Source organism: Psammomys obesus, unplaced genomic scaffold (assembly GCF_907164565.1).
Source record: "Psammomys obesus unplaced genomic scaffold, mPsaObe1.curated_primary_1811, whole genome shotgun sequence".
Classification (NCBI taxonomy): Eukaryota; Metazoa; Chordata; class Mammalia; order Rodentia; family Muridae; genus Psammomys; species Psammomys obesus.
The window spans coordinates 1056757-1068207 of NW_026591918.1; the positions used below are offsets into that span (position 1 = coordinate 1056757).

The 11451-nt window shown below is 43.2% G+C and overlaps 1 pseudogene; it reads left to right on the forward strand.

Annotated features, from left to right (window-relative positions):
- Window positions 1-2397: 2397 nt before the first annotated feature.
- On the forward strand, window positions 2398-3011 carry LOC129680705 (GTP-binding nuclear protein Ran-like; annotated as a pseudogene).
- The last annotated feature ends 8440 nt before the right edge of the window (window positions 3012-11451 follow it).

Below are 11451 nucleotides of genomic sequence, written 5' to 3' on the forward strand. Positions count from 1 at the left end.
ACCTTGAGAAGTTCATTCAAGGAGTCTGCACAGGGGGAGGTCCTTAGCTGACAAGCAAGCTGAGGGCCTGGGACTGAGCGCCCAAGGGCTCGTGTCCAGGAGTAGTTACATAAGAGAACTTCCAAGAGAGGACAGAACATAGTTTTCAACAAATAAATAAGGCAGAAAGGTTACACTCACTAGTGCCACAGCTGGGAAGCAAGTATGAGCAATGAATTTCTCATGCTAACAAATCCAAGCTCTTTGGAAAACAGATGATGAAGCTAGAGACTGGCACTGGGTCTCCTGGCAGGCGCTGCAAAGCTTCAGAGATGGAAGGGTATCTAGAGACCGTTAGTTCATAAACACAGCTGAGGGCCAGCAACCTGCTTAATGCCCTGCCTGGTGGATTGTTTCCCCGCAGCGCTTCCACGGGAGAAGACGCAACCCACAAGGCTTCTGCAGCCCACGCTCTAGAGAAATAATTAAACAGTTTTTCTTAACCTCTTGAACCTTTCATTTATTATTGCCATCCATTATGTCTACCTTCTCAAATCACAGAATCCCCAAACTGAGCTCCGGGGTCAAGGGTTTATTGTTTAATGGAGATAGAACATTTTGTAAATTGCACGAAGTCACAATGTTTACAATAGAAGCTTCTGGTGTACTGAATCTTTCTCATCTAACAAACAGTGAGCTTTGACATGTGTTCTCCTACATAGCAAAAGCCCGGGTAAGTGCAGTGCTGGCATGAGCGTGTTACCAAATCCTTCCTGTAAACCAAGTGACATCTGCAGTCAAATAAAAACATTCCTTTCCCCAAATACCAGGAAATGCTGAAAGGATCAGTCTTCTTCTAAGGTCATGCTTAAATGAAGTTCTGGCTTCGAGAACACACAGCGAGGATGAAGAAGGCCAAGATTTTTGTCCAGTACACATTGGCTGCTGCAAGCCTTTGGGGACACCCTCGTGTTTCAAATATGAACACGTGTGTGGAGAAGGTTTTCCTAGCAGTTAACCTTTGAATGAAAACTGTCAATATTTTAAGAGTTGGACCAATGTTTAAAAAAACTCTGTGGTCTTAAAAAACAAAACAAAAAAAACTAGAATTCGTCCTTTTCAGTCCAAAATGGATTTGCCTGAAATAAAGCAAACATCTTCACAAAGGTACCCAAATAACCCAGGTATAAAATACCTACAACTAAGCAAGTATTAGTATTGTCCAGGAGAGAAACTCCCTCAAAGATAGGTGAACCTTGGGGAATGAAAAGGCTTGTGGAAGTCTTCACCTTAACCCTTTGTGTTAGAGGGAAGGAGCAACTGTCGATGTACGAGTTCTGTTACCATGAGGGCTATGTGCCACCTTTTGCAATAAAATTGGGACTGATGAAAAACATTGTAAAGAGTGACTTTCCATGAATTATTAGCATAACTTTTATGTTACGACTAAATAATTGTTTCATGGTACAGGATGTACTTTTAGCTCTCTCTCTTTTAAATAAAATAAAACCATAATCTTTACATTTTACATGTTTATTGCCTCAGGAAGATTTTCTTGAAAAAAAAAAAGTCCTCTTCCACAACACCCATTACAATATTCACTCAGGCCCCCACCCCCCACCCCCATTTCGAGCTTGAAAGGATTTTATAGTAGTTAGTGATTTTTTGGTATCCTCCCTGGGTCACTAGACTTTCAGCACAGCAGGCCATTTCTGATCAGCCAGCAGGTGTCACTGTGGGTTTGGGTGCCAATCCAAGTGACCAGAAAAAGAATGACAGAGAATACGAGAGAAATGGACTAGAAAAACAAGTTCTGAGAGAAAAAGAAAAACGAAAAGAAAAAAAAAAAACACTTAAAAATTCTGTGGCCCCTTTCTTCAGGACATCAAGAATTTTGTGTCACTTTCACAGCTCCAAAAGCCCCAGAAACATTTACATACATAAAGGAAATTGAAGCCTCTATGACTAAAGTCACTGTATAAAGCAGTAGAGATGAGCAAAGCTGAGAAATGAATTCTTGCCGACTGTTCTAATTGCTCAGACCTTACCTATGCATTTCATCCTTTTAAACCGTAGATATGCTTTATGTCAGAAATGCAGAACGCCATCCAGCTTTCTTTTGGTAGGTTGTAGACTCATGGCCCAGAATGAGGTCTTGGCTATCTATAACCTCAGTGGTAAAATAAATCCCAGTGTTTCATCTGAAGAAGCATCCCGGGCCCTTCTTCTGTCTTCCTCGGATCTGGATTATTCATTTGCAACAAAGCCAGCCTATTCAAGTCACATATATCTTCCCGAGTGCATGGAATTTTTTAATAAATAAAATTGAAATTGGTAAAATTAACACATATTTCTTGAGCAACTGTCAACTTTAAGAATGGATGGCGGATCTTTCCAACTTCAGCCGGGCAGGCGCGGAGGCTCTTCTGGAAGGATGGCCGCGATGGCCGCCCAGGGAGAGCCGCAGGGCCAGTTGAAGCTCGTCCTGGCGGGTGACGACGTTCTTGAGGAAGTATGCAGCCACCCTGGGCTCGGAAGTGCACCGCTCTTCCATGCCAACAGAGGACCCACCAAGTTCAAGCGTCACAGCCGGCCAGGAGGAGTTCGGGGCCTGCAGGAGGGCTACTACCTCCAAGCCCAGGGTGCCATTATAATGCTGATGTAACCTCAAGAGTTACAAGAACAAGGTACCTAGCTGGCATAGAGACCTGGTTCGAGTGTGTGAAAACATCCCCACTGTGTTGAGTGGCAACAAGGTGGACATTAAGGACAGGAAGGTGAAGGCAAAATCTCTTGTCTTCCACCGAAAGAAGACTCTCCAGTACGGTGACATTTCTGCCAAGAGCAACCACAGCTCTGAGAAGCCTTTCCTCTGGCTTGCCAGAGAGCTCACTGGCGAGCCTGACTTGGAGTTTGCGGCCATGGCTGCTCTTGCCACAGCGGAGGTGGTCACAGACCCCGCTTTGGCAGCACAGTATGAGCATGATGTAGACGCTGCTCATGCCCTCCGGGATGAGGATGATGATCTGTGAGGAAGTCTAGCTGGAACGCTGAGGCAGAGGTCTAGATATAGGCAGCTGTCCCGTGATGTCGGCCGGTGTGCCACCGACCGTATTTAGCTAACGGATCGTGAGCTTCACTGGGATGATGGAGGAGATGAATGGGCTTCCGAGTGAATGTGGCAGGTGAAACATCCTTTTTTTTTTCTTTTTGGACTTGCATGTTTAGCTGTTTGGAACAGAGTTGTTTCCTTCCTGAATTTCAAAGACTGTACAGTTGCATCACAATACTCAGTGGTGAATCTTGTTTGTTACGGTCATTCTCACTCTTTTCATTTAGAATCAGAATAAAGTTGTATTTCAAATAATCTAAAAAAGAAAGAAAGGAAAGAATGGATAGCCAATAAAACCTCCCTGAACAGAGAGGAATGGCCTAATCTGAATAACAGGCTGGAAACTGATTTCTGTTCTGGCTTGATAAATGAAAACAATGTCCATGTTATTGATACAGAGAGCAGGCAATTTGTTAATAAAGATACAAAGCTTGAGTTCCTCAAATAGGGCTCAAATAGTTCCTCAAATATAGGCAAAACATTTTACTCAAGTTGTAAAGAAAAACAAAGCAAAAAAGGCTTTAAAGACGAAGATGAGTGTTTCCGGGCTCTGGAGAGAGTTTCTAGCCTTGGACTGTCTAGCCTTTACTCTTGTCACCTGTCTCAGGTCATAGTTTGTGTCACAGTGAGATCATAGTATCTCTGTCACAAGCCACATGAAGAAGAATAAAAACAGAGCCAACCTCAGCTATGTTGTGGACATCCTCCAGTTGCTTTGGGGTGGCGGGTGGAGGGTATAGGATTGAAACAGGGTCTCATTATGCAGTTCAGGCTGGCACTACAGGGGTATTCTACCATACCGAGCACACCTTGAACTTTCTACCTGATTTTAATCTTCTCGTCTTCATGCAAATATTTCTCAATAACACAATATATTACTTAGGGCTAAGTCTAATTAACAACTGAAATTATAAAATTTAGAAGTAGAAAATAAAAGGTTAGAGTGGTAGGTTGATAAAATTTTAAAGAGTTATCTATGGACCATGCATACCCAGATACTCTCTAGCTTAAGTCATTAATTCATAAAGATGGACAGCTCTACAGGAGGCTGTTTTAACTCCCAAGATGATAATACAAAGCAGGGATCCATATTTGTCTGTCTGTCTGTCTGTCTGTCTGTCTGTCTATCTGTCTATCTAATCTATCATCTATCTATTACCTACCCATCTATCTCCCTTTTTCTAATTGGATGTGGCTTTTTCACTTACACATTAGAACCATTCACATATCATTATCTTGTTTGGGTCTCAGAAATTAAGACTCAATTTTACTTATGTTGTCTGGTATAGCATGTAGGAATCATAGCAACAGGCACCGTAAGCAGAAGCAGCTGAAGGGTGTGGAAAGAGAGTAAAGAAAGGAGAGAGAGAGAGAGAGAGAGAGAGAGAGAGAGAGAGAGAGAGAGATGTCAAGGTATGAAAATATTTACCCAGGGCAAACAGAGTGTCAACACAAATTTCTTTTCAATTAGATGTGTGCATCTGTGAGCAATGAAATCATTGGCCATAGCTTCATCCTTTGGAATTGCGCCCACCATTTCTATGACAACTTCTTAGACTATTAAAACAATAGTGATTGCAACTTCATCTCAGCCACTGAGCTTTCTGCACTCGGTGAGCGTTATTGGCTCCCGAGCACACGTGACAGGGCATTCCTGCATGTGTAGGCTTGTGCGCATGCACACAAACGTGTGTGTTTTCCCGACTGGAGTCAACCAGTCTAGAGAGAGGGGCTGTACAGTGTGTGTTTCTTACCTTTAGGACGTTTGCCCTGGTGCAGTGTTGGGTAGGCCGTTCAATGGATCTGCTGAATGAGTGGAAATTACAAAGGCTACTTTTGTCTGGCAAGCCTGGGCAATGCTGAGTTACTTTTATGTAGTTCATATAAATAATTCACTTCTTGTGGTTTCATATCCTGATGTGAAAATTATGCATTTACTGTGTTTTCATAGATATTAATGGTAGCTATTAAAAACAGAAATTGTTTCCAGGTTGGTGGTCTTTGGCTTGGGATTAAATGAAAAAGACTTAAGGTAAATCTTAATTGTGGAAAGCATAAAACTCTACGCACTGCCTTGTTAAAGTTTCATGGTGTACATGCATGGTTTTTCTTATTTATTTCCCCAGGACCAGCAAAAAGACACTAAATTTTCTCCATTTCAGTTCTTAATATTTAAAAAAGAAAATAGAACATAAATATACTGAAGCAACATGTCTCTGTGACATTTCCCTCCCTGACTCCAAATATCTCTTTTAAAAGGTGAATGTCAAAAGTGGATGCCCTAATTTAAAATGTTAAAGAAGGAATATTATGTTTATGCTTTGGTACATCAGGTTTAGCTATTATGAGCCAAATGGTATCGTGTTTCTGTTGGGAAAAAATTTAGAGGCTATTTAAAGAATTATAGTATGAAGCAAATCAAATCATTACTTACAGGTCTTTTTTAAGGAGTAGAAGACACTGTGAGGGAACTATATATAAAAGACTAACGTTCATGTATAATGACTTCATTATCATATTTCCCCCTTTGTGTTTTGTCATCCAGGGTAAGCTCTGAGGACATGTCATGAATTCCTGAGTCACAATAAATCTGTGAATGTCAGACTCAGCGTGTGGGTAAAATAGATAATTTTCTGACCTGTAAGTTTTCATTAGAACAAAGGATGTCCCTCAGCATAATGCTTCCCTTCTACAGAATACTGTCAGGAAGCCAAAGCTTGCCCTTTGGCAAATGTCATAGAAGACATTCATGAGACTGCTCTGAACTGATTCCTGTCCTTTGCGAAGTCTTCTGGAGAAAACTTCCTAACCTCAGAAGTGCTGAGGGAGGTGTGTGGGCACTTCGTCAAGAGGTCTTCACCAGGAGCCATCCTGCTCTGCTGTGGTAGGGTTCCTGTCCTCTCAGTGTGAGCTACAAGACTGTCACAGAGGTGCTGTCAGACTGCAAATGAGGCTCTGCTAAGAAAAAAGTTACAGTGCTCTGTTCCTCTTCGGGGTGACGTCTCCTCATCGGGGTGATGTCTGGCCGTAGTTGGTTTCCCTTCAAGAGGATCTGGTAGACAACCAAGGAAGCAGGAGAGTCAGTGTATTTATTGCTTTGTTTTTGTGCTTTCCTAAGTTGCACACAAAATCTCCAACTACTGTATCACTGTCTAAACGTTGTCACTTGCATTTTAAATCATTCCAAACAAGTACTGCATCAAACATATTTTTTTTCCTTTTACTTTATTCCCATTTCTCCTGTTCATGGTTTGCACACAAAATCTCCAACTACTGTATCACTGTCTAAACGTTGTCACTTGCATTTTAAATCATTCCAAACAAGTACTGCATCAAACATATTTTTTTTTTTACTTTATTCCCGTTTCTCCTGTTCATGGTTTGACACGATAGGAGCAGGTGAGGTTTAGTTAAACCAGTATTGCATTTATGCATCGATTTGCTTCTGTGTACAGGGGCTTGAGTTCCAGGGCACATGTGTAGAAGCCAGAGGACAACTCTTACTGCCTACCTCACTCTAGCCACCACATGGATCCCAGACCTTGAACTCAGGTTATCAGGCTTGGCAACAAGTGCCTTTACCTGCCGAGACATCTCACTAGCCCATTCAACAAGCTTTTCTGCAAGTTTTCTGAAAGTGAGTGTGAGCTCACTTTCAGAATGTGAACGCCTCCTCTCAGCACAAAGGGAAAAACCAAAACCACAGTAGTAATCTCCCAGAACTATTTGGGTAATACTTAAGCCCTCGGTGGGCTTAGGGCATTTTAGAATCACGTTGGAATTATAAACCAATATAATTGCTAAGACAATTTTCACATATGTTTGTGAGTGATTACCTTTTAAAACTGGCAGGAACAAATTAAAGACAAAACAAAACACTCAAAAAAACACCTCAAAAGGTGCACAAACACATCACTAGAGTAGAATGGGCTCATTTTGGAAAGAATGAAAATGCTAACGTGTTTCTCTTAAGGCCCAGATGTTTGGAAGTTTGGGACTGGTTAGAACAAAAAAAAAAAAAAAAAAAAAAAAGCCCCAAACTGACTATAAACTGTACAATGGTGGTTCCACTATTTCAAAAATTACCCCCAAACCGGCTAATTCCCCCTACTCAGTCTTCTCTCTGTTTGGGATATGCTCACTGATTTATCTGAGTCCAATGCATCTTTAGGTGCATGGATTAGATACATCACTTCCCCAAAGCCATTCGAACCATCAGAGATACAAGAAAAGCCCAAGGTGTCAACTCTTGGATTTCCTAGGTGACCCCAATGGTAGTGACGCATGCTGCCTTGCATTGAGAGCATTTGTTTGCGTGACACGTAAGCAGAAGGCAGGAGTTTTGATAATAAAGATTATTTTTCATCTGGGACTGTGTCTCTATAATATTTCAGCGTGACTGGCTCAGCTAAATTTTTTCCTAGGTGAAATTTAGAATTATCTTAAAGGCTGGCAATGAAACAATATGTTTTTTGTTTGTTTGTTTTTTTAAGATAAGCAGTTCTGGTTTACCCCTTGGTATCATTATGCATTTTGACATTCATGTGTTCATTAAGTGACTTTTACTTATTTGATTGACTTCTAAAGTTAGCACTGAGTTAGGAGTTGACAGAGTTTGACAAAAAGTGCGAAAGGCTGTAGTTAAACTTACTGTGATAAAGCTGAGTGGGTGTGGCGACACCATGAGCCCAGCATTTGGGAGGTGGAGACAGAAAGATCATAAATCTAAAATCATCCTTAATTAGTAGCAAGTTTAAGGCCAGCCTTGGCTTTGTGAGAACCCTTTCTTAGGAAATGAAATTAAATAAATAATGAACTTATTATAATAAACCATAAACAACATGCATACCGGCAAGAGCAGGTTAAGTGAGACAGGAAGCAGAGCCATTTCTGGGAACCATGTCTGGGCTTTCCTCATTGCTTCTGGCCTTTCTTTGAAGCTTTGTGGCTCTTGGAACTCTCTTTCTGTGGCCCTTCCTGTGGGCCTTCCTGTGCTGTACCACTCCCATCTCCCTTTAGGAGCTCAGTCCTTGTTCACAGGTCTGGAGAATAGAGAATGATGCCGGTCTTTCCGCTGTGAGCGCCGTAGGCAGGCTTCTTCGTTTATGTATCCTTGTTAGGTTTTTGCCATGGCCCCATCACTGACTGAGGCTAGACACCAAAGGCTTCCTCTCTTAACCCCAATTTAGGCAGTCTTAGGGCTCAGCCAATTTTCAGAATTCCCTTCAGGCTTCCAATATTCCCATTGAGAATGTACGTAGCTCAACCCCTCCCTCTGCTCCCCCCCCCCAGGTTGTTTCCTCTCAGTAGCACTCCCAGTAACCTCCTGAGTGCTAATCTCTGTCTCAGAGTTCACACACACCCCTCACTCAAGCTGGTTCCTTGCTCTACTCCTTGTTCCTGTCACTCTCAATAAGAATAGTCATTCTAGCAAGCCCAGCTCTGTGAACTCCCAGCAGCCAGATACCACACAACCATCTCCCAAATCACAGATGGGGACCAGGCAGGTGTTCTAAGTTAGGAAGGCTGGACATGAGCATCCAAGCAGGAAGCAGCACTTGAGAGCAGGAGCCGGACAGGAAAGCACCAGGTGATAGCAATTATAAGCGGGCAGTGTCGGGAGCAAGCAGACAAAACGGGTTAGAATAAAGAGGCAGGCAGACAGGCCGTTACTGACAACACATGCAAGAAAATACAGCTACAACCTGGGTAAGCAATGTGGTTCTGATAGAAATATGGAACCCACTTGATAGAAACATGAATCTGAAAGTACCGTGCCTTTGGTATGAACCAGGTTTAATGCGTGGTAGGGGCAATGATTGGCAGGGTAGGGACAGAGACCACTGAAGTGCTTGCTGTGAGACATAAGGCCCTAACTTTGCATCGCTAGCACCCACTTAAACACCACATGTGGCAGTTGTGTGTGCCTGTAGCCCAGCGCTGAGAGGGTGAGGACTAGAGAAAACAGAGACTGGAAAATCAAAGCCTAGAGTGGACGACGCTGGTCTGTGGAGTGGAATGTCTGATACAGCTGATGGACTGGGAGATTCCATACACCCCTGTATCTCTTTGACCCTACCTCTTCCCTGTAGAACGAAATCCTCTGTTGCTGTTTTCATGGGATCTTGGCTTTACCCTCCTATAGTGAGAGTTGTGGTTTCTTTAAAAAAAAAAAAAAAAAAAAACCACTCAGTTCTGTTATGTGAATATGTTTTCTTTTCATCCTAGGTGTGGGGTGAGAGGCTGCTTCATAGCAGGTGATTACGATTCGCCTCATGCATTATCAGCGGCGTGATTTTGCCAGGTGAGGATAGTTGATGTTTGGCATTCTGGGAACTTTTCAGAGGGGTTAAATGCCAGAACCCTGAGAGGGACCAGAGGCACTCCAAAAAGGATGGCTGCTCCTGGTCTCACTGCTGCTGCCTCTGCCCTCCCATGCTGCTGCCCTCTCCTGCTGCCTTCCCCAACTGCTATGACCATTGCTATTGGTCATGAATGAGAATGTCGTCATTAGGAATATTGGATAAGTAAAATGATAGGGCACATCCTCATAACGATACATGGCGGTCCAAAGTAGTGCCTTAAGTTTATGTATAAAAGCAGGAGATGCTAAGAGAGTGAACCAGCTGTGGGGTTGCAGGAATTTACTCCCAGCACTTGGGAGGCAAAAAAGGGGGAATCTCTGTGAGTTTGAGGCTACCCCGGTCTATAAAATAGAGCAAGTTCCGGGAGAGCCAGGGCTGCATAGAGAGACCCTGTCAGGAAGGAAGGAAGGAAGGAAGGAAGGAAGGAAGGAAGGAAGGAAGGAAGGAAGGAAGGAAGGAAGGAAAGGAGTGAAAATATAACAAAAAGCAAAAAGGGAGCTTACAAATTTGTAGTATTACTTAACTAGATCTATATACTTCAGCATCTGCTTTGATCTCCTGTTGGGTGGAGCCTTTCTATAATAGGCTCCCATCCCGTTTCCTCTCTTCCACCGCTTCTGTTTGCCATTCTGAATGAGTTTTAAGCATCCTCCCTAGAGTCCTCCTTAGTGTTTAGTTTCTTTAGGTCTGTAGACTTTAGTATCTCTAGCCTATATTATATGGCTAATATCTGCTTATTAAGTGAGTGTATATCATGCCTGTGTTTTTCCGGTTTGGGGTTGCCTCATTCACGATGATCTTAGTAAGCAGATGCTGAGACTCAGGGCCAAACTTTGGGCAGAGTGCAGGGAGTCTTATGGAAGAAGAGGGGGTGAGGGATAGAAGGACATGGAGGGGACAGGAGCCCCACAAGGAGACCAACAAAACTAAAAAATCTGAGCCCATAGGGAACTGCAGAGACTGATGTACCAACTGAAGGCCATGCACCAAAAGGACATAGACCCCCTGCTCAGAAGTAGCCCATTGGCCGCTCAGTCTCCATGTGGGTTTCCGAGTAAGGGGAGCAGGTGCTACTTCTATCATGAACTTGGTTGTCTGCTCTCGGATCACTCTCGCCCCTGGTGATGCGCTCTTACCAGGTCACAGAGGAAGAGGATCCAGGCAGTCCTGATGAGACTTGATAAGTTATGGGCAGATGGCAAAAGAGGAGAACTCCCCTGTTCAGTGGACTAGGGGAAGGGGATAAGGAGGAAGAGGGAGGGAGGGACTGGGAGGAGATGAGGGAGGGGACTTCAATTGAGATACATAATGAATAAATTGTGAAAAAAATTTAATAAAATAACTATATACCCCATAAACAAGAAGCTAAGTTTTTCAGAGAAATAGTAACAGTAAATACTAACGAAGAAAGGTGAGATGGTGCAAGAGGCGATGTGTAGTTTGGGTAGGTGATGAGGAGGAGCCACACATTGAGGAACACAGTTGTCAGTCTCATTTACTTGAGGTCCAAAGACAAATTAGGGGAGTAAACTTGGGGCTTTCCACCGAGGCGGAATGGAAGCTGGTGCCCTGTGCACATTCTCCTTCCTCCTGTCCCAGGCCCACCGAGACTCTGCATGTCCCAGGTAGAGGAATTTGGTTCTTATTTCTTTATCTGCACATTGAGACAGAATCATTCTTGCAGAGAATGATTACCCAGATGCAGAGGGCTAGGACACAGTGGCAACCTACAGGTGCACCCTGAGCTGCCCCTGCCTCTAGAGCGGTGTTTCTCAGCCTTCCAGAGGTGTGACCCTCTGTGTGGTGCCTCGTGCTGTGCTGACCCCACATAAGTTGCTTTGTTGCTACTTTATAACTGTAACTTTGCTAGTTATGAATTGTAATGTAAATAGCTGTTATTCAGGAGATTTCATATACGACCCTTACGAAAGGGCGATCAAATCCCATTCTCTCGAGGGAAGCCATCAGTTTGAGTTTCTCCATTTTTTTTTTTTT